Here is a 26011-nt window from a genome sequence, read left to right as displayed (position 1 = left end):
TTGTGTAGGCGTGGGTTTGTCTCCCTCTCGCTCTCTCTCCCTAAGATGTGTCCGGCATAGGCCAGGGTGCCACTCGAGGCCCAAACCAATTCTGGTTATCGCTTCTCGGCCTTTTGGCTAAGATCAAGTGTAGTATCTGTTCTTATCAGTTTAATATCTGATACGTCCCCTATCTGGGGACCATATATTAAATGGATTTTTAGAACAGAGAGATGGAAAAAGAGCTTGCTCTGTCCACTCCACGCATTGACCTGGTATTGCAGTACCTCCAGGAACGGTGCACCCCTTCTTAACCCAGTTTCCAAAAGCAGAACTCAATTCACCTGATTCATATTAGCCCGATTTAATGAATTGGAAGAAAGCATACGTCTTCATATGCACCTCAATTTGGCCCATTCACTTTTCACACTTCCTCCTTTTGTTTTTTATCTTTCACACTTTTGACTTTCTTTATTCATCCAAATAGCAAACTCATCACCACTCAACCTGACCAACTCGGCTATGTCCCCGTGCTGCAGTTCTCTGTCTTATCTAGATCATTTGCAATTGAATGGAATAGATCCCTTTTGGACAAAGTGGATTCACCTGCTGCTGCAGTGACCACAGGTGTGATAAGATCTAGAATTGGCATCTGGTGCGATCTCTCCGCTTCCACTCCAAAGAAAGTTACCTGTTTATTCCTATCATGCATTGGTTTTTGGGGTTTTCTTTGAGTAATGATGATCTCTTTAGTAGTCTGTTGGCGCCCTCTCCTGGAGGAATAGTTTGCTTGCTCTTGGACATTCTAAAAGAGAGGTCATGATAGACATTGAGCTTCTGAGCTCAATTGGGGACAGTCATGGGTGATGAATGTTTGCAACCTACTGCGAAGCCTCATACCGCAATATAAGGAACGTCAAATACTAAGAAAGGGCGGCCTATGAAAGAATTACTACTTTCAATAAGTACACTTAAACGGCTAATTGGGAATAGAAAAACTGTAAAAAGCCCTCTGAGAAAGCCCCCCTCTAACCTTTGATAGTAAGCTTTTCTGTAGTCTGCCTGTTGATGTATTTTCCGTTTGAACTGTGCACAACATGAAGAGACGGAACACTGGCGGCTTGTCACAATGCCCCCCGATGACATCACAATAGCGCTGCTGCCTAGAAAACAAGCTGCGCAGAAGAAGTTGTTCTTTGGGTGGGAGGGTGGGCTAGTGGAAGGAGGGGGCAATCTCTTTTTTTCCCGGGTGGTAGGGGGATGACAGGAGAAGGGAAGCGGGTGGTGAGAAAGGTACAGAGGGCAGGGTTTGGGGGCTGGGAAGGAAAGGGAAAAGATTAGGGTTTGGGGATGATGAAAGGGCTTTCTACGGGTAAGGATGGCAAAGGGTGGCAGTGACGGAAAGTCAGGCAACCTGTCCTGTCCGTCTTTTTGTATCGTGAATTGGAAAGACTGCAAGGGGGAGGGGAGTTGCTTGCGCCCTAAAGGAGGAGTTATTCAGATTCATTGCAGTGGGCGGCGGCTGCAAAACGCACCATTCTTCTTGTTTTTGCTCTGCAAAGCAGCCTTTTCAAGGGTTGGCTTGGGTGACAAAATGTCTTGTGTAGGCGTGGGTTTGTCTCCCTCTCGCTCTCTCTCCCTAAGATGTGTCCGGCATAGGCCAGGGTGCCACTCGAGGCCCAAACCAATTCTGGTTATCGCTTCTCGGCCTTTTGGCTAAGATCAAGTGTAGTATCTGTTCTTATCAGTTTAATATCTGATACGTCCCCTATCTGGGGACCATATATTAAATGGATTTTTAGAACAGGGAGATGGAAAAAGAGCTTGCTCTGTCCACTCCACGCATTGACCTGGTATTGCAGTACCTCCAGGAACGGTGCACCCCTTCTTAACCCAGTTTCCAAAAGCAGAACTCAATTCACCTGATTCATATTAGCCCGATTTAATGAATTGGAAGAAAGCATACGTCTTCATATGCACCTCAATTTGGCCCATTCACTTTTCACACTTCCTCCTTTTGTTTTTTATCTTTCACACTTTTGACTTTCTTTATTCATCCAAATAGCAAACTCATCACCACTCAACCTGACCAACTCGGCTATGTCCCCGTGCTGCAGTTCTCTGTCTTATCTAGATCATTTGCAATTGAATGGAATAGATCCCTTTTGGACAAAGTGGATTCACCTGCTGCTGCAGTGACCACAGGTGTGATAAGATCTAGAATTGGCATCTGGTGCGATCTCTCCGCTTCCACTCCAAAGAAAGTTACCTGTTTATTCCTATCATGCATTGGTTTTTGGGGTTTTCTTTGAGTAATGATGATCTCTTTAGTAGTCTGTTGGCGCCCTCTCCTGGAGGAATAGTTTGCTTGCTCTTGGACATTCTAAAAGAGAGGTCATGATAGACATTGAGCTTCTGAGCTCAATTGGGGACAGTCATGGGTGATGAATGTTTGCAACCTACTGCGAAGCCTCATACCGCAATATAAGGAACGTCAAATACTAAGAAAGGGCGGCCTATGAAAGAATTACTACTTTCAATAAGTACACTTAAACGGCTAATTGGGAATAGAAAAACTGTAAAAAGCCCTCTGAGAAAGCCCCCCTCTAACCTTTGATAGTAAGCTTTTCTGTAGTCTGCCTGTTGATGTATTTTCCGTTTGAACTGTGCACAACATGAAGAGACGGAACACTGGCGGCTTGTCACAATGCCCCCCGATGACATCACAATAGCGCTGCTGCCTAGAAAACAAGCTGCGCAGAAGAAGTTGTTCTTTGGGTGGGAGGGTGGGCTAGTGGAAGGAGGGGGCAATCTCTTTTTTTCCCGGGTGGTAGGGGGATGACAGGAGAAGGGAAGCGGGTGGTGAGAAAGGTACAGAGGGCAGGGTTTGGGGGCTGGGAAGGAAAGGGAAAAGATTAGGGTTTGGGGATGATGAAAGGGCTTTCTACGGGTAAGGATGGCAAAGGGTGGCAGTGACGGAAAGTCAGGCAACCTGTCCTGTCCGTCTTTTTGTATCGTGAATTGGAAAGACTGCAAGGGGGAGGGGAGTTGCTTGCGCCCTAAAGGAGGAGTTATTCAGATTCATTGCAGTGGGCGGCGGCTGCAAAACGCACCATTCTTCTTGTTTTTGCTCTGCAAAGCAGCCTTTTCAAGGGTTGGCTTGGGTGACAAAATGTCTTGTGTAGGCGTGGGTTTGTCTCCCTCTCGCTCTCTCTCCCTAAGATGTGTCCGGCATAGGCCAGGGTGCCACTCGAGGCCCAAACCAATTCTGGTTATCGCTTCTCGGCCTTTTGGCTAAGATCAAGTGTAGTATCTGTTCTTATCAGTTTAATATCTGATACGTCCCCTATCTGGGGACCATATATTAAATGGATTTTTAGAACAGGGAGATGGAAAAAGAGCTTGCTCTGTCCACTCCACGCATTGACCTGGTATTGCAGTACCTCCAGGAACGGTGCACCCCTTCTTAACCCAGTTTCCAAAAGCAGAACTCAATTCACCTGATTCATATTAGCCCGATTTAATGAATTGGAAGAAAGCATACGTCTTCATATGCACCTCAATTTGGCCCATTCACTTTTCACACTTCCTCCTTTTGTTTTTTATCTTTCACACTTTTGACTTTCTTTATTCATCCAAATAGCAAACTCATCACCACTCAACCTGACCAACTCGGCTATGTCCCCGTGCTGCAGTTCTCTGTCTTATCTAGATCATTTGCAATTGAATGGAATAGATCCCTTTTGGACAAAGTGGATTCACCTGCTGCTGCAGTGACCACAGGTGTGATAAGATCTAGAATTGGCATCTGATGCGATCTCTCCGCTTCCACTCCAAAGAAAGTTACCTGTTTATTCCTATCATGCATTGGTTTTTGGGGTTTTCTTTGAGTAATGATGATCTCTTTAGTAGTCTGTTGGCGCCCTCTCCTGGAGGAATAGTTTGCTTGCTCTTGGACATTCTAAAAGAGAGGTCATGATAGACATTGAGCTTCTGAGCTCAATTGGGGACAGTCATGGGTGATGAATGTTTGCAACCTACTGCGAAGCCTCATACCGCAATATAAGGAACGTCAAATACTAAGAAAGGGCGGCCTATGAAAGAATTACTACTTTCAATAAGTACACTTAAACGGCTAATTGGGAATAGAAAAACTGTAAAAAGCCCTCTGAGAAAGCCCCCCTCTAACCTTTGATAGTAAGCTTTTCTGTAGTCTGCCTGTTGATGTATTTTCCGTTTGAACTGTGCACAACATGAAGAGACGGAACACTGGCGGCTTGTCACAATGCCCCCCGATGACATCACAATAGCGCTGCTGCCTAGAAAACAAGCTGCGCAGAAGAAGTTGTTCTTTGGGTGGGAGGGTGGGCTAGTGGAAGGAGGGGGCAATCTCTTTTTTTCCCGGGTGGTAGGGGGATGACAGGAGAAGGGAAGCGGGTGGTGAGAAAGGTACAGAGGGCAGGGTTTGGGGGCTGGGAAGGAAAGGGAAAAGATTAGGGTTTGGGGATGATGAAAGGGCTTTCTACGGGTAAGGATGGCAAAGGGTGGCAGTGACGGAAAGTCAGGCAACCTGTCCTGTCCGTCTTTTTGTATCGTGAATTGGAAAGACTGCAAGGGGGAGGGGAGTTGCTTGCGCCCTAAAGGAGGAGTTATTCAGATTCATTGCAGTGGGCGGCGGCTGCAAAACGCACCATTCTTCTTGTTTTTGCTCTGCAAAGCAGCCTTTTCAAGGGTTGGCTTGGGTGACAAAATGTCTTGTGTAGGCGTGGGTTTGTCTCCCTCTCGCTCTCTCTCCCTAAGATGTGTCCGGCATAGGCCAGGGTGCCACTCGAGGCCCAAACCAATTCTGGTTATCGCTTCTCGGCCTTTTGGCTAAGATCAAGTGTAGTATCTGTTCTTATCAGTTTAATATCTGATACGTCCCCTATCTGGGGACCATATATTAAATGGATTTTTAGAACAGGGAGATGGAAAAAGAGCTTGCTCTGTCCACTCCACGCATTGACCTGGTATTGCAGTACCTCCAGGAACGGTGCACCCCTTCTTAACCCAGTTTCCAAAAGCAGAACTCAATTCACCTGATTCATATTAGCCCGATTTAATGAATTGGAAGAAAGCATACGTCTTCATATGCACCTCAATTTGGCCCATTCACTTTTCACACTTCCTCCTTTTGTTTTTTATCTTTCACACTTTTGACTTTCTTTATTCATCCAAATAGCAAACTCATCACCACTCAACCTGACCAACTCGGCTATGTCCCCGTGCTGCAGTTCTCTGTCTTATCTAGATCATTTGCAATTGAATGGAATAGATCCCTTTTGGACAAAGTGGATTCACCTGCTGCTGCAGTGACCACAGGTGTGATAAGATCTAGAATTGGCATCTGGTGCGATCTCTCCGCTTCCACTCCAAAGAAAGTTACCTGTTTATTCCTATCATGCATTGGTTTTTGGGGTTTTCTTTGAGTAATGATGATCTCTTTAGTAGTCTGTTGGCGCCCTCTCCTGGAGGAATAGTTTGCTTGCTCTTGGACATTCTAAAAGAGAGGTCATGATAGACATTGAGCTTCTGAGCTCAATTGGGGACAGTCATGGGTGATGAATGTTTGCAACCTACTGCGAAGCCTCATACCGCAATATAAGGAACGTCAAATACTAAGAAAGGGCGGCCTATGAAAGAATTACTACTTTCAATAAGTACACTTAAACGGCTAATTGGGAATAGAAAAACTGTAAAAAGCCCTCTGAGAAAGCCCCCCTCTAACCTTTGATAGTAAGCTTTTCTGTAGTCTGCCTGTTGATGTATTTTCCGTTTGAACTGTGCACAACATGAAGAGACGGAACACTGGCGGCTTGTCACAATGCCCCCCGATGACATCACAATAGCGCTGCTGCCTAGAAAACAAGCTGCGCAGAAGAAGTTGTTCTTTGGGTGGGAGGGTGGGCTAGTGGAAGGAGGGGGCAATCTCTTTTTTTCCCGGGTGGTAGGGGGATGACAGGAGAAGGGAAGCGGGTGGTGAGAAAGGTACAGAGGGCAGGGTTTGGGGGCTGGGAAGGAAAGGGAAAAGATTAGGGTTTGGGGATGATGAAAGGGCTTTCTACGGGTAAGGATGGCAAAGGGTGGCAGTGACGGAAAGTCAGGCAACCTGTCCTGTCCGTCTTTTTGTATCGTGAATTGGAAAGACTGCAAGGGGGAGGGGAGTTGCTTGCGCCCTAAAGGAGGAGTTATTCAGATTCATTGCAGTGGGCGGCGGCTGCAAAACGCACCATTCTTCTTGTTTTTGCTCTGCAAAGCAGCCTTTTCAAGGGTTGGCTTGGGTGACAAAATGTCTTGTGTAGGCGTGGGTTTGTCTCCCTCTCGCTCTCTCTCCCTAAGATGTGTCCGGCATAGGCCAGGGTGCCACTCGAGGCCCAAACCAATTCTGGTTATCGCTTCTCGGCCTTTTGGCTAAGATCAAGTGTAGTATCTGTTCTTATCAGTTTAATATCTGATACGTCCCCTATCTGGGGACCATATATTAAATGGATTTTTAGAACAGGGAGATGGAAAAAGAGCTTGCTCTGTCCACTCCACGCATTGACCTGGTATTGCAGTACCTCCAGGAACGGTGCACCCCTTCTTAACCCAGTTTCCAAAAGCAGAACTCAATTCACCTGATTCATATTAGCCCGATTTAATGAATTGGAAGAAAGCATACGTCTTCATATGCACCTCAATTTGGCCCATTCACTTTTCACACTTCCTCCTTTTGTTTTTTATCTTTCACACTTTTGACTTTCTTTATTCATCCAAATAGCAAACTCATCACCACTCAACCTGACCAACTCGGCTATGTCCCCGTGCTGCAGTTCTCTGTCTTATCTAGATCATTTGCAATTGAATGGAATAGATCCCTTTTGGACAAAGTGGATTCACCTGCTGCTGCAGTGACCACAGGTGTGATAAGATCTAGAATTGGCATCTGGTGCGATCTCTCCGCTTCCACTCCAAAGAAAGTTACCTGTTTATTCCTATCATGCATTGGTTTTTGGGGTTTTCTTTGAGTAATGATGATCTCTTTAGTAGTCTGTTGGCGCCCTCTCCTGGAGGAATAGTTTGCTTGCTCTTGGACATTCTAAAAGAGAGGTCATGATAGACATTGAGCTTCTGAGCTCAATTGGGGACAGTCATGGGTGATGAATGTTTGCAACCTACTGCGAAGCCTCATACCGCAATATAAGGAACGTCAAATACTAAGAAAGGGCGGCCTATGAAAGAATTACTACTTTCAATAAGTACACTTAAACGGCTAATTGGGAATAGAAAAACTGTAAAAAGCCCTCTGAGAAAGCCCCCCTCTAACCTTTGATAGTAAGCTTTTCTGTAGTCTGCCTGTTGATGTATTTTCCGTTTGAACTGTGCACAACATGAAGAGACGGAACACTGGCGGCTTGTCACAATGCCCCCTGATGACATCACAATAGCGCTGCTGCCTAGAAAACAAGCTGCGCAGAAGAAGTTGTTCTTTGGGTGGGAGGGTGGGCTAGTGGAAGGAGGGGGCAATCTCTTTTTTTCCCAGGTGGTAGGGGGATGACAGGAGAAGGGAAGCGGGTGGTGAGAAAGGTACAGAGGGCAGGGTTTGGGGGCTGGGAAGGAAAGGGAAAAGATTAGGGTTTGGGGATGATGAAAGGGCTTTCTACGGGTAAGGATGGCAAAGGGTGGCAGTGACGGAAAGTCAGGCAACCTGTCCTGTCCGTCTTTTTGTATCGTGAATTGGAAAGACTGCAAGGGGGAGGGGAGTTGCTTGCGCCCTAAAGGAGGAGTTATTCAGATTCATTGCAGTGGGCGGCGGCTGCAAAACGCACCATTCTTCTTGTTTTTGCTCTGCAAAGCAGCCTTTTCAAGGGTTGGCTTGGGTGACAAAATGTCTTGTGTAGGCGTGGGTTTGTCTCCCTCTCGCTCTCTCTCCCTAAGATGTGTCCGGCATAGGCCAGGGTGCCACTCGAGGCCCAAACCAATTCTGGTTATCGCTTCTCGGCCTTTTGGCTAAGATCAAGTGTAGTATCTGTTCTTATCAGTTTAATATCTGATACGTCCCCTATCTGGGGACCATATATTAAATGGATTTTTAGAACAGGGAGATGGAAAAAGAGCTTGCTCTGTCCACTCCACGCATTGACCTGGTATTGCAGTACCTCCAGGAACGGTGCACCCCTTCTTAACCCAGTTTCCAAAAGCAGAACTCAATTCACCTGATTCATATTAGCCCGATTTAATGAATTGGAAGAAAGCATACGTCTTCATATGCACCTCAATTTGGCCCATTCACTTTTCACACTTCCTCCTTTTGTTTTTTATCTTTCACACTTTTGACTTTCTTTATTCATCCAAATAGCAAACTCATCACCACTCAACCTGACCAACTCGGCTATGTCCCCGTGCTGCAGTTCTCTGTCTTATCTAGATCATTTGCAATTGAATGGAATAGATCCCTTTTGGACAAAGTGGATTCACCTGCTGCTGCAGTGACCACAGGTGTGATAAGATCTAGAATTGGCATCTGGTGCGATCTCTCCGCTTCCACTCCAAAGAAAGTTACCTGTTTATTCCTATCATGCATTGGTTTTTGGGGTTTTCTTTGAGTAATGATGATCTCTTTAGTAGTCTGTTGGCGCCCTCTCCTGGAGGAATAGTTTGCTTGCTCTTGGACATTCTAAAAGAGAGGTCATGATAGACATTGAGCTTCTGAGCTCAATTGGGGACAGTCATGGGTGATGAATGTTTGCAACCTACTGCGAAGCCTCATACCGCAATATAAGGAACGTCAAATACTAAGAAAGGGCGGCCTATGAAAGAATTACTACTTTCAATAAGTACACTTAAACGGCTAATTGGGAATAGAAAAACTGTAAAAAGCCCTCTGAGAAAGCCCCCCTCTAACCTTTGATAGTAAGCTTTTCTGTAGTCTGCCTGTTGATGTATTTTCCGTTTGAACTGTGCACAACATGAAGAGACGGAACACTGGCGGCTTGTCACAATGCCCCCCGATGACATCACAATAGCGCTGCTGCCTAGAAAACAAGCTGCGCAGAAGAAGTTGTTCTTTGGGTGGGAGGGTGGGCTAGTGGAAGGAGGGGGCAATCTCTTTTTTTCCCGGGTGGTAGGGGGATGACAGGAGAAGGGAAGCGGGTGGTGAGAAAGGTACAGAGGGCAGGGTTTGGGGGCTGGGAAGGAAAGGGAAAAGATTAGGGTTTGGGGATGATGAAAGGGCTTTCTACGGGTAAGGATGGCAAAGGGTGGCAGTGACGGAAAGTCAGGCAACCTGTCCTGTCCGTCTTTTTGTATCGTGAATTGGAAAGACTGCAAGGGGGAGGGGAGTTGCTTGCGCCCTAAAGGAGGAGTTATTCAGATTCATTGCAGTGGGCGGCGGCTGCAAAACGCACCATTCTTCTTGTTTTTGCTCTGCAAAGCAGCCTTTTCAAGGGTTGGCTTGGGTGACAAAATGTCTTGTGTAGGCGTGGGTTTGTCTCCCTCTCGCTCTCTCTCCCTAAGATGTGTCCGGCATAGGCCAGGGTGCCACTCGAGGCCCAAACCAATTCTGGTTATCGCTTCTCGGCCTTTTGGCTAAGATCAAGTGTAGTATCTGTTCTTATCAGTTTAATATCTGATACGTCCCCTATCTGGGGACCATATATTAAATGGATTTTTAGAACAGGGAGATGGAAAAAGAGCTTGCTCTGTCCACTCCACGCATTGACCTGGTATTGCAGTACCTCCAGGAACGGTGCACCCCTTCTTAACCCAGTTTCCAAAAGCAGAACTCAATTCACCTGATTCATATTAGCCCGATTTAATGAATTGGAAGAAAGCATACGTCTTCATATGCACCTCAATTTGGCCCATTCACTTTTCACACTTCCTCCTTTTGTTTTTTATCTTTCACACTTTTGACTTTCTTTATTCATCCAAATAGCAAACTCATCACCACTCAACCTGACCAACTCGGCTATGTCCCCGTGCTGCAGTTCTCTGTCTTATCTAGATCATTTGCAATTGAATGGAATAGATCCCTTTTGGACAAAGTGGATTCACCTGCTGCTGCAGTGACCACAGGTGTGATAAGATCTAGAATTGGCATCTGGTGCGATCTCTCCGCTTCCACTCCAAAGAAAGTTACCTGTTTATTCCTATCATGCATTGGTTTTTGGGGTTTTCTTTGAGTAATGATGATCTCTTTAGTAGTCTGTTGGCGCCCTCTCCTGGAGGAATAGTTTGCTTGCTCTTGGACATTCTAAAAGAGAGGTCATGATAGACATTGAGCTTCTGAGCTCAATTGGGGACAGTCATGGGTGATGAATGTTTGCAACCTACTGCGAAGCCTCATACCGCAATATAAGGAACGTCAAATACTAAGAAAGGGCGGCCTATGAAAGAATTACTACTTTCAATAAGTACACTTAAACGGCTAATTGGGAATAGAAAAACTGTAAAAAGCCCTCTGAGAAAGCCCCCCTCTAACCTTTGATAGTAAGCTTTTCTGTAGTCTGCCTGTTGATGTATTTTCCGTTTGAACTGTGCACAACATGAAGAGACGGAACACTGGCGGCTTGTCACAATGCCCCCCGATGACATCACAATAGCGCTGCTGCCTAGAAAACAAGCTGCGCAGAAGAAGTTGTTCTTTGGGTGGGAGGGTGGGCTAGTGGAAGGAGGGGGCAATCTCTTTTTTTCCCGGGTGGTAGGGGGATGACAGGAGAAGGGAAGCGGGTGGTGAGAAAGGTACAGAGGGCAGGGTTTGGGGGCTGGGAAGGAAAGGGAAAAGATTAGGGTTTGGGGATGATGAAAGGGCTTTCTACGGGTAAGGATGGCAAAGGGTGGCAGTGACGGAAAGTCAGGCAACCTGTCCTGTCCGTCTTTTTGTATCGTGAATTGGAAAGACTGCAAGGGGGAGGGGAGTTGCTTGCGCCCTAAAGGAGGAGTTATTCAGATTCATTGCAGTGGGCGGCGGCTGCAAAACGCACCATTCTTCTTGTTTTTGCTCTGCAAAGCAGCCTTTTCAAGGGTTGGCTTGGGTGACAAAATGTCTTGTGTAGGCGTGGGTTTGTCTCCCTCTCGCTCTCTCTCCCTAAGATGTGTCCGGCATAGGCCAGGGTGCCACTCGAGGCCCAAACCAATTCTGGTTATCGCTTCTCGGCCTTTTGGCTAAGATCAAGTGTAGTATCTGTTCTTATCAGTTTAATATCTGATACGTCCCCTATCTGGGGACCATATATTAAATGGATTTTTAGAACAGGGAGATGGAAAAAGAGCTTGCTCTGTCCACTCCACGCATTGACCTGGTATTGCAGTACCTCCAGGAACGGTGCACCCCTTCTTAACCCAGTTTCCAAAAGCAGAACTCAATTCACCTGATTCATATTAGCCCGATTTAATGAATTGGAAGAAAGCATACGTCTTCATATGCACCTCAATTTGGCCCATTCACTTTTCACACTTCCTCCTTTTGTTTTTTATCTTTCACACTTTTGACTTTCTTTATTCATCCAAATAGCAAACTCATCACCACTCAACCTGACCAACTCGGCTATGTCCCCGTGCTGCAGTTCTCTGTCTTATCTAGATCATTTGCAATTGAATGGAATAGATCCCTTTTGGACAAAGTGGATTCACCTGCTGCTGCAGTGACCACAGGTGTGATAAGATCTAGAATTGGCATCTGGTGCGATCTCTCCGCTTCCACTCCAAAGAAAGTTACCTGTTTATTCCTATCATGCATTGGTTTTTGGGGTTTTCTTTGAGTAATGATGATCTCTTTAGTAGTCTGTTGGCGCCCTCTCCTGGAGGAATAGTTTGCTTGCTCTTGGACATTCTAAAAGAGAGGTCATGATAGACATTGAGCTTCTGAGCTCAATTGGGGACAGTCATGGGTGATGAATGTTTGCAACCTACTGCGAAGCCTCATACCGCAATATAAGGAACGTCAAATACTAAGAAAGGGCGGCCTATGAAAGAATTACTACTTTCAATAAGTACACTTAAACGGCTAATTGGGAATAGAAAAACTGTAAAAAGCCCTCTGAGAAAGCCCCCCTCTAACCTTTGATAGTAAGCTTTTCTGTAGTCTGCCTGTTGATGTATTTTCCGTTTGAACTGTGCACAACATGAAGAGACGGAACACTGGCGGCTTGTCACAATGCCCCCCGATGACATCACAATAGCGCTGCTGCCTAGAAAACAAGCTGCGCAGAAGAAGTTGTTCTTTGGGTGGGAGGGTGGGCTAGTGGAAGGAGGGGGCAATCTCTTTTTTTCCCGGGTGGTAGGGGGATGACAGGAGAAGGGAAGCGGGTGGTGAGAAAGGTACAGAGGGCAGGGTTTGGGGGCTGGGAAGGAAAGGGAAAAGATTAGGGTTTGGGGATGATGAAAGGGCTTTCTACGGGTAAGGATGGCAAAGGGTGGCAGTGACGGAAAGTCAGGCAACCTGTCCTGTCCGTCTTTTTGTATCGTGAATTGGAAAGACTGCAAGGGGGAGGGGAGTTGCTTGCGCCCTAAAGGAGGAGTTATTCAGATTCATTGCAGTGGGCGGCGGCTGCAAAACGCACCATTCTTCTTGTTTTTGCTCTGCAAAGCAGCCTTTTCAAGGGTTGGCTTGGGTGACAAAATGTCTTGTGTAGGCGTGGGTTTGTCTCCCTCTCGCTCTCTCTCCCTAAGATGTGTCCGGCATAGGCCAGGGTGCCACTCGAGGCCCAAACCAATTCTGGTTATCGCTTCTCGGCCTTTTGGCTAAGATCAAGTGTAGTATCTGTTCTTATCAGTTTAATATCTGATACGTCCCCTATCTGGGGACCATATATTAAATGGATTTTTAGAACAGGGAGATGGAAAAAGAGCTTGCTCTGTCCACTCCACGCATTGACCTGGTATTGCAGTACCTCCAGGAACGGTGCACCCCTTCTTAACCCAGTTTCCAAAAGCAGAACTCAATTCACCTGATTCATATTAGCCCGATTTAATGAATTGGAAGAAAGCATACGTCTTCATATGCACCTCAATTTGGCCCATTCACTTTTCACACTTCCTCCTTTTGTTTTTTATCTTTCACACTTTTGACTTTCTTTATTCATCCAAATAGCAAACTCATCACCACTCAACCTGACCAACTCGGCTATGTCCCCGTGCTGCAGTTCTCTGTCTTATCTAGATCATTTGCAATTGAATGGAATAGATCCCTTTTGGACAAAGTGGATTCACCTGCTGCTGCAGTGACCACAGGTGTGATAAGATCTAGAATTGGCATCTGGTGCGATCTCTCCGCTTCCACTCCAAAGAAAGTTACCTGTTTATTCCTATCATGCATTGGTTTTTGGGGTTTTCTTTGAGTAATGATGATCTCTTTAGTAGTCTGTTGGCGCCCTCTCCTGGAGGAATAGTTTGCTTGCTCTTGGACATTCTAAAAGAGAGGTCATGATAGACATTGAGCTTCTGAGCTCAATTGGGGACAGTCATGGGTGATGAATGTTTGCAACCTACTGCGAAGCCTCATACCGCAATATAAGGAACGTCAAATACTAAGAAAGGGCGGCCTATGAAAGAATTACTACTTTCAATAAGTACACTTAAACGGCTAATTGGGAATAGAAAAACTGTAAAAAGCCCTCTGAGAAAGCCCCCCTCTAACCTTTGATAGTAAGCTTTTCTGTAGTCTGCCTGTTGATGTATTTTCCGTTTGAACTGTGCACAACATGAAGAGACGGAACACTGGCGGCTTGTCACAATGCCCCCCGATGACATCACAATAGCGCTGCTGCCTAGAAAACAAGCTGCGCAGAAGAAGTTGTTCTTTGGGTGGGAGGGTGGGCTAGTGGAAGGAGGGGGCAATCTCTTTTTTTCCCGGGTGGTAGGGGGATGACAGGAGAAGGGAAGCGGGTGGTGAGAAAGGTACAGAGGGCAGGGTTTGGGGGCTGGGAAGGAAAGGGAAAAGATTAGGGTTTGGGGATGATGAAAGGGCTTTCTACGGGTAAGGATGGCAAAGGGTGGCAGTGACGGAAAGTCAGGCAACCTGTCCTGTCCGTCTTTTTGTATCGTGAATTGGAAAGACTGCAAGGGGGAGGGGAGTTGCTTGCGCCCTAAAGGAGGAGTTATTCAGATTCATTGCAGTGGGCGGCGGCTGCAAAACGCACCATTCTTCTTGTTTTTGCTCTGCAAAGCAGCCTTTTCAAGGGTTGGCTTGGGTGACAAAATGTCTTGTGTAGGCGTGGGTTTGTCTCCCTCTCGCTCTCTCTCCCTAAGATGTGTCCGGCATAGGCCAGGGTGCCACTCGAGGCCCAAACCAATTCTGGTTATCGCTTCTCGGCCTTTTGGCTAAGATCAAGTGTAGTATCTGTTCTTATCAGTTTAATATCTGATACGTCCCCTATCTGGGGACCATATATTAAATGGATTTTTAGAACAGGGAGATGGAAAAAGAGCTTGCTCTGTCCACTCCACGCATTGACCTGGTATTGCAGTACCTCCAGGAACGGTGCACCCCTTCTTAACCCAGTTTCCAAAAGCAGAACTCAATTCACCTGATTCATATTAGCCCGATTTAATGAATTGGAAGAAAGCATACGTCTTCATATGCACCTCAATTTGGCCCATTCACTTTTCACACTTCCTCCTTTTGTTTTTTATCTTTCACACTTTTGACTTTCTTTATTCATCCAAATAGCAAACTCATCACCACTCAACCTGACCAACTCGGCTATGTCCCCGTGCTGCAGTTCTCTGTCTTATCTAGATCATTTGCAATTGAATGGAATAGATCCCTTTTGGACAAAGTGGATTCACCTGCTGCTGCAGTGACCACAGGTGTGATAAGATCTAGAATTGGCATCTGGTGCGATCTCTCCGCTTCCACTCCAAAGAAAGTTACCTGTTTATTCCTATCATGCATTGGTTTTTGGGGTTTTCTTTGAGTAATGATGATCTCTTTAGTAGTCTGTTGGCGCCCTCTCCTGGAGGAATAGTTTGCTTGCTCTTGGACATTCTAAAAGAGAGGTCATGATAGACATTGAGCTTCTGAGCTCAATTGGGGACAGTCATGGGTGATGAATGTTTGCAACCTACTGCGAAGCCTCATACCGCAATATAAGGAACGTCAAATACTAAGAAAGGGCGGCCTATGAAAGAATTACTACTTTCAATAAGTACACTTAAACGGCTAATTGGGAATAGAAAAACTGTAAAAAGCCCTCTGAGAAAGCCCCCCTCTAACCTTTGATAGTAAGCTTTTCTGTAGTCTGCCTGTTGATGTATTTTCCGTTTGAACTGTGCACAACATGAAGAGACGGAACACTGGCGGCTTGTCACAATGCCCCCCGATGACATCACAATAGCGCTGCTGCCTAGAAAACAAGCTGCGCAGAAGAAGTTGTTCTTTGGGTGGGAGGGTGGGCTAGTGGAAGGAGGGGGCAATCTCTTTTTTTCCCGGGTGGTAGGGGGATGACAGGAGAAGGGAAGCGGGTGGTGAGAAAGGTACAGAGGGCAGGGTTTGGGGGCTGGGAAGGAAAGGGAAAAGATTAGGGTTTGGGGATGATGAAAGGGCTTTCTACGGGTAAGGATGGCAAAGGGTGGCAGTGACGGAAAGTCAGGCAACCTGTCCTGTCCGTCTTTTTGTATCGTGAATTGGAAAGACTGCAAGGGGGAGGGGAGTTGCTTGCGCCCTAAAGGAGGAGTTATTCAGATTCATTGCAGTGGGCGGCGGCTGCAAAACGCACCATTCTTCTTGTTTTTGCTCTGCAAAGCAGCCTTTTCAAGGGTTGGCTTGGGTGACAAAATGTCTTGTGTAGGCGTGGGTTTGTCTCCCTCTCGCTCTCTCTCCCTAAGATGTGTCCGGCATAGGCCAGGGTGCCACTCGAGGCCCAAACCAATTCTGGTTATCGCTTCTCGGCCTTTTGGCTAAGATCAAGTGTAGTATCTGTTCTTATCAGTTTAATATCTGATACGTCCCCTATCTGGGGACCATATATTAAATGGATTTTTAGAACAGGGAGATGGAAAAAGAGCTTGCTCTGTCCACTCCACGCATTGACCTGGTATTGCAGTACCTCCAGGAACGGTGCACCCCTTCTTAACCCAGTTTCCAAAAGCAGAACTCAATTCACCTGATTCATATTAGCCCGATTTAATGAATTGGAAGAAAGCATACGTCTTCATATGCACCTCAATTTGGCCCATTCACTTTTCACACTTCCTCCTTTTGTTTTTTATCTTTCACACTTTTGACTTTCTTTATTCATCCAAATAGCAAACTCATCACCACTCAACCTGACCAACTCGGCTATGTCCCCGTGCTGCAGTTCTCTGTCTTATCTAGATCATTTGCAATTGAATGGAATAGATCCCTTTTGGACAAAGTGGATTCACCTGCTGCTGCAGTGACCACAGGTGTGATAAGATCTAGAATTGGCATCTGGTGCGATCTCTCCGCTTCCACTCCAAAGAAAGTTACCTGTTTATTCCTATCATGCATTGGTTTTTGGGGTTTTCTTTGAGTAATGATGATCTCTTTAGTAGTCTGTTGGCGCCCTCTCCTGGAGGAATAGTTTGCTTGCTCTTGGACATTCTAAAAGAGAGGTCATGATAGACATTGAGCTTCTGAGCTCAATTGGGGACAGTCATGGGTGATGAATGTTTGCAACCTACTGCGAAGCCTCATACCGCAATATAAGGAACGTCAAATACTAAGAAAGGGCGGCCTATGAAAGAATTACTACTTTCAATAAGTACACTTAAACGGCTAATTGGGAATAGAAAAACTGTAAAAAGCCCTCTGAGAAAGCCCCCCTCTAACCTTTGATAGTAAGCTTTTCTGTAGTCTGCCTGTTGATGTATTTTCCGTTTGAACTGTGCACAACATGAAGAGACGGAACACTGGCGGCTTGTCACAATGCCCCCCGATGACATCACAATAGCGCTGCTGCCTAGAAAACAAGCTGCGCAGAAGAAGTTGTTCTTTGGGTGGGAGGGTGGGCTAGTGGAAGGAGGGGGCAATCTCTTTTTTTCCCGGGTGGTAGGGGGATGACAGGAGAAGGGAAGCGGGTGGTGAGAAAGGTACAGAGGGCAGGGTTTGGGGGCTGGGAAGGAAAGGGAAAAGATTAGGGTTTGGGGATGATGAAAGGGCTTTCTACGGGTAAGGATGGCAAAGGGTGGCAGTGACGGAAAGTCAGGCAACCTGTCCTGTCCGTCTTTTTGTATCGTGAATTGGAAAGACTGCAAGGGGGAGGGGAGTTGCTTGCGCCCTAAAGGAGGAGTTATTCAGATTCATTGCAGTGGGCGGCGGCTGCAAAACGCACCATTCTTCTTGTTTTTGCTCTGCAAAGCAGCCTTTTCAAGGGTTGGCTTGGGTGACAAAATGTCTTGTGTAGGCGTGGGTTTGTCTCCCTCTCGCTCTCTCTCCCTAAGATGTGTCCGGCATAGGCCAGGGTGCCACTCGAGGCCCAAACCAATTCTGGTTATCGCTTCTCGGCCTTTTGGCTAAGATCAAGTGTAGTATCTGTTCTTATCAGTTTAATATCTGATACGTCCCCTATCTGGGGACCCCATATTAAATGGATTTTTAGAACAGGGAGATGGAAAAAGAGCTTGCTCTGTCCACTCCACGCATTGACCTGGTATTGCAGTACCTCCAGGAACGGTGCACCCCTTCTTAACCCAGTTTCCAAAAGCAGAACTCAATTCACCTGATTCATATTAGCCCGATTTAATGAATTGGAAGAAAGCATACGTCTTCATATGCACCTCAATTTGGCCCATTCACTTTTCACACTTCCTCCTTTTGTTTTTTATCTTTCACACTTTTGACTTTCTTTATTCATCCAAATAGCAAACTCATCACCACTCAACCTGACCAACTCGGCTATGTCCCCGTGCTGCAGTTCTCTGTCTTATCTAGATCATTTGCAATTGAATGGAATAGATCCCTTTTGGACAAAGTGGATTCACCTGCTGCTGCAGTGACCACAGGTGTGATAAGATCTAGAATTGGCATCTGGTGCGATCTCTCCGCTTCCACTCCAAAGAAAGTTACCTGTTTATTCCTATCATGCATTGGTTTTTGGGGTTTTCTTTGAGTAATGATGATCTCTTTAGTAGTCTGTTGGCGCCCTCTCCTGGAGGAATAGTTTGCTTGCTCTTGGACATTCTAAAAGAGAGGTCATGATAGACATTGAGCTTCTGAGCTCAATTGGGGACAGTCATGGGTGATGAATGTTTGCAACCTACTGCGAAGCCTCATACCGCAATATAAGGAACGTCAAATACTAAGAAAGGGCGGCCTATGAAAGAATTACTACTTTCAATAAGTACACTTAAACGGCTAATTGGGAATAGAAAAACTGTAAAAAGCCCTCTGAGAAAGCCCCCCTCTAACCTTTGATAGTAAGCTTTTCTGTAGTCTGCCTGTTGATGTATTTTCCGTTTGAACTGTGCACAACATGAAGAGACGGAACACTGGCGGCTTGTCACAATGCCCCCCGATGACATCACAATAGCGCTGCTGCCTAGAAAACAAGCTGCGCAGAAGAAGTTGTTCTTTGGGTGGGAGGGTGGGCTAGTGGAAGGAGGGGGCAATCTCTTTTTTTCCCGGGTGGTAGGGGGATGACAGGAGAAGGGAAGCGGGTGGTGAGAAAGGTACAGAGGGCAGGGTTTGGGGGCTGGGAAGGAAAGGGAAAAGATTAGGGTTTGGGGATGATGAAAGGGCTTTCTACGGGTAAGGATGGCAAAGGGTGGCAGTGACGGAAAGTCAGGCAACCTGTCCTGTCCGTCTTTTTGTATCGTGAATTGGAAAGACTGCAAGGGGGAGGGGAGTTGCTTGCGCCCTAAAGGAGGAGTTATTCAGATTCATTGCAGTGGGCGGCGGCTGCAAAACGCACCATTCTTCTTGTTTTTGCTCTGCAAAGCAGCCTTTTCAAGGGTTGGCTTGGGTGACAAAATGTCTTGTGTAGGCGTGGGTTTGTCTCCCTCTCGCTCTCTCTCCCTAAGATGTGTCCGGCATAGGCCAGGGTGCCACTCGAGGCCCAAACCAATTCTGGTTATCGCTTCTCGGCCTTTTGGCTAAGATCAAGTGTAGTATCTGTTCTTATCAGTTTAATATCTGATACGTCCCCTATCTGGGGACCATATATTAAATGGATTTTTAGAACAGGGAGATGGAAAAAGAGCTTGCTCTGTCCACTCCACGCATTGACCTGGTATTGCAGTACCTCCAGGAACGGTGCACCCCTTCTTAACCCAGTTTCCAAAAGCAGAACTCAATTCACCTGATTCATATTAGCCCGATTTAATGAATTGGAAGAAAGCATACGTCTTCATATGCACCTCAATTTGGCCCATTCACTTTTCACACTTCCTCCTTTTGTTTTTTATCTTTCACACTTTTGACTTTCTTTATTCATCCAAATAGCAAACTCATCACCACTCAACCTGACCAACTCGGCTATGTCCCCGTGCTGCAGTTCTCTGTCTTATCTAGATCATTTGCAATTGAATGGAATAGATCCCTTTTGGACAAAGTGGATTCACCTGCTGCTGCAGTGACCACAGGTGTGATAAGATCTAGAATTGGCATCTGGTGCGATCTCTCCGCTTCCACTCCAAAGAAAGTTACCTGTTTATTCCTATCATGCATTGGTTTTTGGGGTTTTCTTTGAGTAATGATGATCTCTTTAGTAGTCTGTTGGCGCCCTCTCCTGGAGGAATAGTTTGCTTGCTCTTGGACATTCTAAAAGAGAGGTCATGATAGACATTGAGCTTCTGAGCTCAATTGGGGACAGTCATGGGTGATGAATGTTTGCAACCTACTGCGAAGCCTCATACCGCAATATAAGGAACGTCAAATACTAAGAAAGGGCGGCCTATGAAAAAATTACTACTTTCAATAAGTACACTTAAACGGCTAATTGGGAATAGAAAAACTGTAAAAAGCCCTCTGAGAAAGCCCCCCTCTAACCTTTGATAGTAAGCTTTTCTGTAGTCTGCCTGTTGATGTATTTTCCGTTTGAACTGTGCACAACATGAAGAGACGGAACACTGGCGGCTTGTCACAATGCCCCCCGATGACATCACAATAGCGCTGCTGCCTAGAAAACAAGCTGCGCAGAAGAAGTTGTTCTTTGGGTGGGAGGGTGGGCTAGTGGAAGGAGGGGGCAATCTCTTTTTTTCCCGGGTGGTAGGGGGATGACAGGAGAAGGGAAGCGGGTGGTGAGAAAGGTACAGAGGGCAGGGTTTGGGGGCTGGGAAGGAAAGGGAAAAGATTAGGGTTTGGGGATGATGAAAGGGCTTTCTACGGGTAAGGATGGCAAAGGGTGGCAGTGACGGAAAGTCAGGCAACCTGTCCTGTCCGTCTTTTTGTATCGTGAATTGGAAAGACTGCAAGGGGGAGGGGAGTTGCTTGCGCCCTAAAGGAGGAGTTATTCAGATTCATTGCAGTGGGCGGCGGCTGCAAAACGCACCATTCTTCTTGTTTTTGCTCTGCAAAGCAGCCTTTTCAAGGGTTGGCTTGGGTGACAAAATGTCTTGTGTAGGCGTGGGTTTGTCTCCCTCTCGCTCTCTCTCCCTAAGATGTGTCCGGCATAGGCCAGGGTGCCACTCGAGGCCCAAACCAATTCTGGTTATCGCTTCTCGGCCTTTTGGCTAAGATCAAGTGTAGTATCTGTTCTTATCAGTTTAATATCTGATACGTCCCCTATCTGGGGACCATATATTAAATGGATTTTTAGAACAGGGAGATGGAAAAAGAGCTTGCTCTGTCCACTCCACGCATTGACCTGGTATTGCAGTACCTCCAGGAACGGTGCACCCCTTCTTAACCCAGTTTCCAAAAGCAGAACTCAATTCACCTGATTCATATTAGCCCGATTTAATGAATTGGAAGAAAGCATACGTCTTCATATGCACCTCAATTTGGCCCATTCACTTTTCACACTTCCTCCTTTTGTTTTTTATCTTTCACACTTTTGACTTTCTTTATTCATCCAAATAGCAAACTCATCACCACTCAACCTGACCAACTCGGCTATGTCCCCGTGCTGCAGTTCTCTGTCTTATCTAGATCATTTGCAATTGAATGGAATAGATCCCTTTTGGACAAAGTGGATTCACCTGCTGCTGCAGTGACCACAGGTGTGATAAGATCTAGAATTGGCATCTGGTGCGATCTCTCCGCTTCCACTCCAAAGAAAGTTACCTGTTTATTCCTATCATGCATTGGTTTTTGGGGTTTTCTTTGAGTAATGATGATCTCTTTAGTAGTCTGTTGGCGCCCTCTCCTGGAGGAATAGTTTGCTTGCTCTTGGACATTCTAAAAGAGAGGTCATGATAGACATTGAGCTTCTGAGCTCAATTGGGGACAGTCATGGGTGATGAATGTTTGCAACCTACTGCGAAGCCTCATACCGCAATATAAGGAACGTCAAATACTAAGAAAGGGCGGCCTATGAAAGAATTACTACTTTCAATAAGTACACTTAAACAGCTAATTGGGAATAGAAAAACTGTAAAAAGCCCTCTGAGAAAGCCCCCCTCTAACCTTTGATAGTAAGCTTTTCTGTAGTCTGCCTGTTGATGTATTTTCCGTTTGAACTGTGCACAACATGAAGAGACGGAACACTGGCGGCTTGTCACAATGCCCCCCGATGACATCACAATAGCGCTGCTGCCTAGAAAACAAGCTGCGCAGAAGAAGTTGTTCTTTGGGTGGGAGGGTGGGCTAGTGGAAGGAGGGGGCAATCTCTTTTTTTCCCGGGTGGTAGGGGGATGACAGGAGAAGGGAAGCGGGTGGTGAGAAAGGTACAGAGGGCAGGGTTTGGGGGCTGGGAAGGAAAGGGAAAAGATTAGGGTTTGGGGATGATGAAAGGGCTTTCTACGGGTAAGGATGGCAAAGGGTGGCAGTGACGGAAAGTCAGGCAACCTGTCCTGTCCGTCTTTTTGTATCGTGAATTGGAAAGACTGCAAGGGGGAGGGGAGTTGCTTGCGCCCTAAAGGAGGAGTTATTCAGATTCATTGCAGTGGGCGGCGGCTGCAAAACGCACCATTCTTCTTGTTTTTGCTCTGCAAAGCAGCCTTTTCAAGGGTTGGCTTGGGTGACAAAATGTCTTGTGTAGGCGTGGGTTTGTCTCCCTCTCGCTCTCTCTCCCTAAGATGTGTCCGGCATAGGCCAGGGTGCCACTCGAGGCCCAAACCAATTCTGGTTATCGCTTCTCGGCCTTTTGGCTAAGATCAAGTGTAGTATCTGTTCTTATCAGTGGACAGTCCGGACGACAGCGCCGAGGAGGAGGTTTAGACCTCTTCCATGCCCCCTCCCTCCTTTTCCCGTTATGTGCGTCTTTCAATAAAGCTTCGGGCCTGTGATTTCCCCACCCTATCCCCCTTTTCCCCTACCCCCATCCCCCAATCGCCGGTTCGTCGTTATTTATTGTCTAACTTTTTCTTTCAGCTTGAGTGTTATGGATAAGCATAGGAGCGTGATGTATAGTTTAGTGCGTCGTACTCTATGGCTATGTAAGAAGGATTGTATATTTCTGTGTGTACGGGGCTGCGGCACTGTACACGGTTTGTTACCTTTTTGTGAGTAGTGCATGATAATAAAGATGCTGTTAAATCAAAAATCTGTTCTTATCAGTTTAATATCTGATACGTCCCCTATCTGGGGACCATATATTAAATGGATTTTTAGAACAGGGAGATGGAAAAAGAGCTTGCTCTGTCCACTCCACGCATTGACCTGGTATTGCAGTACCTCCAGGAACGGTGCACCCCTTCTTAACCCAGTTTCCAAAAGCAGAACTCAATTCACCTTATTCATATTAGCCCGATTTAATGAATTGGAAGAAAGCATACGTCTTCATATGCACCTCAATTTGGCCCATTCACTTTTCACACTTCCTCCTTTTGTTTTTTATCTTTCACACTTTTGACTTTCTTTATTCATCCAAATAGCAAACTCATCACCACTCAACCTGACCAACTCGGCTATGTCCCCGTGCTGCAGTTCTCTGTCTTATCTAGATCATTTGCAATTGAATGGAATAGATCCCTTTTGGACAAAGTGGATTCACCTGCTGCTGCAGTGACCACAGGTGTGATAAGATCTAGAATTGGCATCTGGTGCGATCTCTCCGCTTCCACTCCAAAGAAAGTTACCTGTTTATTCCTATCATGCATTGGTTTTTGGGGTTTTCTTTGAGTAATGATGATCTCTTTAGTAGTCTGTTGGCGCCCTCTCCTGGAGGAATAGTTTGCTTGCTCTTGGACATTCTAAAAGAGAGGTCATGATAGACATTGAGCTTCTGAGCTCAATTGGGGACAGTCATGGGTGATGAATGTTTGCAACCTACTGCGAAGCCTCATACCGCAATATAAGGAACGTCAAATACTAAGAAAGGGCGGCCTATGAAAGAATTACTACTTTCAATAAGTACACTTAAACGGCTAATTGGGAATAGAAAAACTGTAAAAAGCCCTCTGAGAAAGCCCCCCTCTAACCTTTGATAGTAAGCTTTTCTGTAGTCTGCCTGTTGATGTATTTTCCGTTTGAACTGTGCACAACATGAAGAGACGGAACACTGGCGGCTTGTCACAATGCCCCCCGATGACATCACAATAGCGCTGCTGCCTAGAAAACAAGCTGCGCAGAAGAAGTTGTTCTTTGGGTGGGAGGGTGGGCTAGTGGAAGGAGGGGGCAATCTCTTTTTTTCCCGGGTGGTAGGGGGATGACAGGAGAAGGGAAGCGGGTGGTGAGAAAGGTACAGAGGGCAGGGTTTGGGGGCTGGGAAGGAAAGGGAAAAGATTAGGGTTTGGGGATGATGAAAGGGCTTTCTACGGGTAAGGATGGCAAAGGGTGGCAGTGACGGAAAGTCAGGCAACCTGTCCTGTCCGTCTTTTTGTATCGTGAATTGGAAAGACTGCAAGGGGGAGGGGAGTTGCTTGCGCCCTAAAGGAGGAGTTATTCAGATTCATTGCAGTGGGCGGCGGCTGCAAAACGCACCATTCTTCTTGTTTTTGCTCTGCAAAGCAGCCTTTTCAAGGGTTGGCTTGGGTGACAAAATGTCTTGTGTAGGCGTGGGTTTGTCTCCCTCTCGCTCTCTCTCCCTAAGATGTGTCCGGCATAGGCCAGGGTGCCACTCGAGGCCCAAACCAATTCTGGTTATCGCTTCTCGGCCTTTTGGCTAAGATCAAGTGTAGTATCTGTTCTTATCAGTTTAATATCTGATACGTCCCCTATCTGGGGACCATATATTAAATGGATTTTTAGAACAGGGAGATGGAAAAAGAGCTTGCTCTGTCCACTCCACGCATTGACCTGGTATTGCAGTACCTCCAGGAACGGTGCACCCCTTCTTAACCCAGTTTCCAAAAGCAGAACTCAATTCACCTGATTCATATTAGCCCGATTTAATGAATTGGAAGAAAGCATACGTCTTCATATGCACCTCAATTTGGCCCATTCACTTTTCACACTTCCTCCTTTTGTTTTTTATCTTTCACACTTTTGACTTTCTTTATTCATCCAAATAGCAAACTCATCACCACTCAACCTGACCAACTCGGCTATGTCCCCGTGCTGCAGTTCTCTGTCTTATCTAGATCATTTGCAATTGAATGGAATAGATCCCTTTTGGACAAAGTGGATTCACCTGCTGCTGCAGTGACCACAGGTGTGATAAGATCTAGAATTGGCATCTGGTGCGATCTCTCCGCTTCCACTCCAAAGAAAGTTACCTGTTTATTCCTATCATGCATTGGTTTTTGGGGTTTTCTTTGAGTAATGATGATCTCTTTAGTAGTCTGTTGGCGCCCTCTCCTGGAGGAATAGTTTGCTTGCTCTTGGACATTCTAAAAGAGAGGTCATGATAGACATTGAGCTTCTGAGCTCAATTGGGGACAGTCATGGGTGATGAATGTTTGCAACCTACTGCGAAGCCTCATACCGCAATATAAGGAACGTCAAATACTAAGAAAGGGCGGCCTATGAAAGAATTACTACTTTCAATAAGTACACTTAAACGGCTAATTGGGAATAGAAAAACTGTAAAAAGCCCTCTGAGAAAGCCCCCCTCTAACCTTTGATAGTAAGCTTTTCTGTAGTCTGCCTGTTGATGTATTTTCCGTTTGAACTGTGCACAACATGAAGAGACGGAACACTGGCGGCTTGTCACAATGCCCCCCGATGACATCACAATAGCGCTGCTGCCTAGAAAACAAGCTGCGCAGAAGAAGTTGTTCTTTGGGTGGGAGGGTGGGCTAGTGGAAGGAGGGGGCAATCTCTTTTTTTCCCGGGTGGTAGGGGGATGACAGGAGAAGGGAAGCGGGTGGTGAGAAAGGTACAGAGGGCAGGGTTTGGGGGCTGGGAAGGAAAGGGAAAAGATTAGGGTTTGGGGATGATGAAAGGGCTTTCTACGGGTAAGGATGGCAAAGGGTGGCAGTGACGGAAAGTCAGGCAACCTGTCCTGTCCGTCTTTTTGTATCGTGAATTGGAAAGACTGCAAGGGGGAGGGGAGTTGCTTGCGCCCTAAAGGAGGAGTTATTCAGATTCATTGCAGTGGGCGGCGGCTGCAAAACGCACCATTCTTCTTGTTTTTGCTCTGCAAAGCAGCCTTTTCAAGGGTTGGCTTGGGTGACAAAATGTCTTGTGTAGGCGTGGGTTTGTCTCCCTCTCGCTCTCTCTCCCTAAGATGTGTCCGGCATAGGCCAGGGTGCCACTCGAGGCCCAAACCAATTCTGGTTATCGCTTCTCGGCCTTTTGGCTAAGATCAAGTGTAGTATCTGTTCTTATCAGTTTAATATCTGATACGTCCCCTATCTGGGGACCATATATTAAATGGATTTTTAGAACAGGGAGATGGAAAAAGAGCTTGCTCTGTCCACTCCACGCATTGACCTGGTATTGCAGTACCTCCAGGAACGGTGCACCCCTTCTTAACCCAGTTTCCAAAAGCAGAACTCAATTCACCTGATTCATATTAGCCCGATTTAATGAATTGGAAGAAAGCATACGTCTTCATATGCACCTCAA

The 26011-nt window shown here is 46.2% G+C and overlaps 16 non-coding genes and 2 pseudogenes across 16 annotated transcripts; all 18 read left to right on the top strand.

Moving 5' to 3' along the window:
- Window positions 1-97: 97 nt before the first annotated feature.
- LOC142274459 (U2 spliceosomal RNA) lies at window positions 98-288 on the top strand. Its single transcript, XR_012738768.1, has one exon. It is a non-coding gene; the product is annotated as a U2 spliceosomal RNA (small nuclear RNA).
- A 1387-nt stretch (window positions 289-1675) lies between these two features.
- LOC142274420 (U2 spliceosomal RNA) lies at window positions 1676-1866 on the top strand. The gene has a single exon (XR_012738733.1). It is a non-coding gene; the product is annotated as a U2 spliceosomal RNA (small nuclear RNA).
- Window positions 1867-3253: 1387 nt separating this feature from the next.
- Window positions 3254-3444, top strand: LOC142274419 (U2 spliceosomal RNA). Its single transcript, XR_012738732.1, has one exon. It is a non-coding gene; the product is annotated as a U2 spliceosomal RNA (small nuclear RNA).
- Window positions 3445-4831: 1387 nt separating this feature from the next.
- Window positions 4832-5022, top strand: LOC142274418 (U2 spliceosomal RNA). Its single transcript, XR_012738731.1, has one exon. It is a non-coding gene; the product is annotated as a U2 spliceosomal RNA (small nuclear RNA).
- Window positions 5023-6409: 1387 nt separating this feature from the next.
- On the top strand, window positions 6410-6600 carry LOC142274417 (U2 spliceosomal RNA). Its single transcript, XR_012738730.1, has one exon. It is a non-coding gene; the product is annotated as a U2 spliceosomal RNA (small nuclear RNA).
- Window positions 6601-7987: 1387 nt separating this feature from the next.
- Window positions 7988-8178, top strand: LOC142274416 (U2 spliceosomal RNA). Its single transcript, XR_012738729.1, has one exon. It is a non-coding gene; the product is annotated as a U2 spliceosomal RNA (small nuclear RNA).
- A 1387-nt stretch (window positions 8179-9565) lies between these two features.
- On the top strand, window positions 9566-9756 carry LOC142274415 (U2 spliceosomal RNA). Its single transcript, XR_012738728.1, has one exon. It is a non-coding gene; the product is annotated as a U2 spliceosomal RNA (small nuclear RNA).
- A 1387-nt stretch (window positions 9757-11143) lies between these two features.
- LOC142274414 (U2 spliceosomal RNA) lies at window positions 11144-11334 on the top strand. The gene has a single exon (XR_012738727.1). It is a non-coding gene; the product is annotated as a U2 spliceosomal RNA (small nuclear RNA).
- A 1387-nt stretch (window positions 11335-12721) lies between these two features.
- Window positions 12722-12912, top strand: LOC142274412 (U2 spliceosomal RNA). Its single transcript, XR_012738725.1, has one exon. It is a non-coding gene; the product is annotated as a U2 spliceosomal RNA (small nuclear RNA).
- A 1387-nt stretch (window positions 12913-14299) lies between these two features.
- Window positions 14300-14490, top strand: LOC142274410 (U2 spliceosomal RNA). The gene has a single exon (XR_012738724.1). It is a non-coding gene; the product is annotated as a U2 spliceosomal RNA (small nuclear RNA).
- A 1387-nt stretch (window positions 14491-15877) lies between these two features.
- On the top strand, window positions 15878-16068 carry LOC142274409 (U2 spliceosomal RNA). The gene has a single exon (XR_012738723.1). It is a non-coding gene; the product is annotated as a U2 spliceosomal RNA (small nuclear RNA).
- Window positions 16069-17455: 1387 nt separating this feature from the next.
- On the top strand, window positions 17456-17646 carry LOC142274453 (U2 spliceosomal RNA). Its single transcript, XR_012738763.1, has one exon. It is a non-coding gene; the product is annotated as a U2 spliceosomal RNA (small nuclear RNA).
- Window positions 17647-19033: 1387 nt separating this feature from the next.
- On the top strand, window positions 19034-19224 carry LOC142274408 (U2 spliceosomal RNA). Its single transcript, XR_012738722.1, has one exon. It is a non-coding gene; the product is annotated as a U2 spliceosomal RNA (small nuclear RNA).
- A 1387-nt stretch (window positions 19225-20611) lies between these two features.
- Window positions 20612-20802, top strand: LOC142274407 (U2 spliceosomal RNA). Its single transcript, XR_012738721.1, has one exon. It is a non-coding gene; the product is annotated as a U2 spliceosomal RNA (small nuclear RNA).
- Window positions 20803-22189: 1387 nt separating this feature from the next.
- On the top strand, window positions 22190-22307 carry LOC142274476 (U2 spliceosomal RNA; annotated as a pseudogene).
- Window positions 22308-22553: 246 nt separating this feature from the next.
- Window positions 22554-22757, top strand: LOC142274468 (U2 spliceosomal RNA; annotated as a pseudogene).
- Window positions 22758-24144: 1387 nt separating this feature from the next.
- Window positions 24145-24335, top strand: LOC142274406 (U2 spliceosomal RNA). The gene has a single exon (XR_012738720.1). It is a non-coding gene; the product is annotated as a U2 spliceosomal RNA (small nuclear RNA).
- A 1387-nt stretch (window positions 24336-25722) lies between these two features.
- On the top strand, window positions 25723-25913 carry LOC142274405 (U2 spliceosomal RNA). Its single transcript, XR_012738719.1, has one exon. It is a non-coding gene; the product is annotated as a U2 spliceosomal RNA (small nuclear RNA).
- Window positions 25914-26011: the final 98 nt, after the last annotated feature.

The sequence above is a fragment of the Anomaloglossus baeobatrachus genome, unplaced genomic scaffold (genome assembly GCF_048569485.1).
Source record: "Anomaloglossus baeobatrachus isolate aAnoBae1 unplaced genomic scaffold, aAnoBae1.hap1 Scaffold_373, whole genome shotgun sequence".
In the NCBI taxonomy this organism is placed as follows: domain Eukaryota; kingdom Metazoa; phylum Chordata; class Amphibia; order Anura; family Aromobatidae; genus Anomaloglossus; species Anomaloglossus baeobatrachus.
Note: the sequence above shows the minus strand (reverse complement) of the source record. Positions and strands in the feature narration are given on the sequence as shown.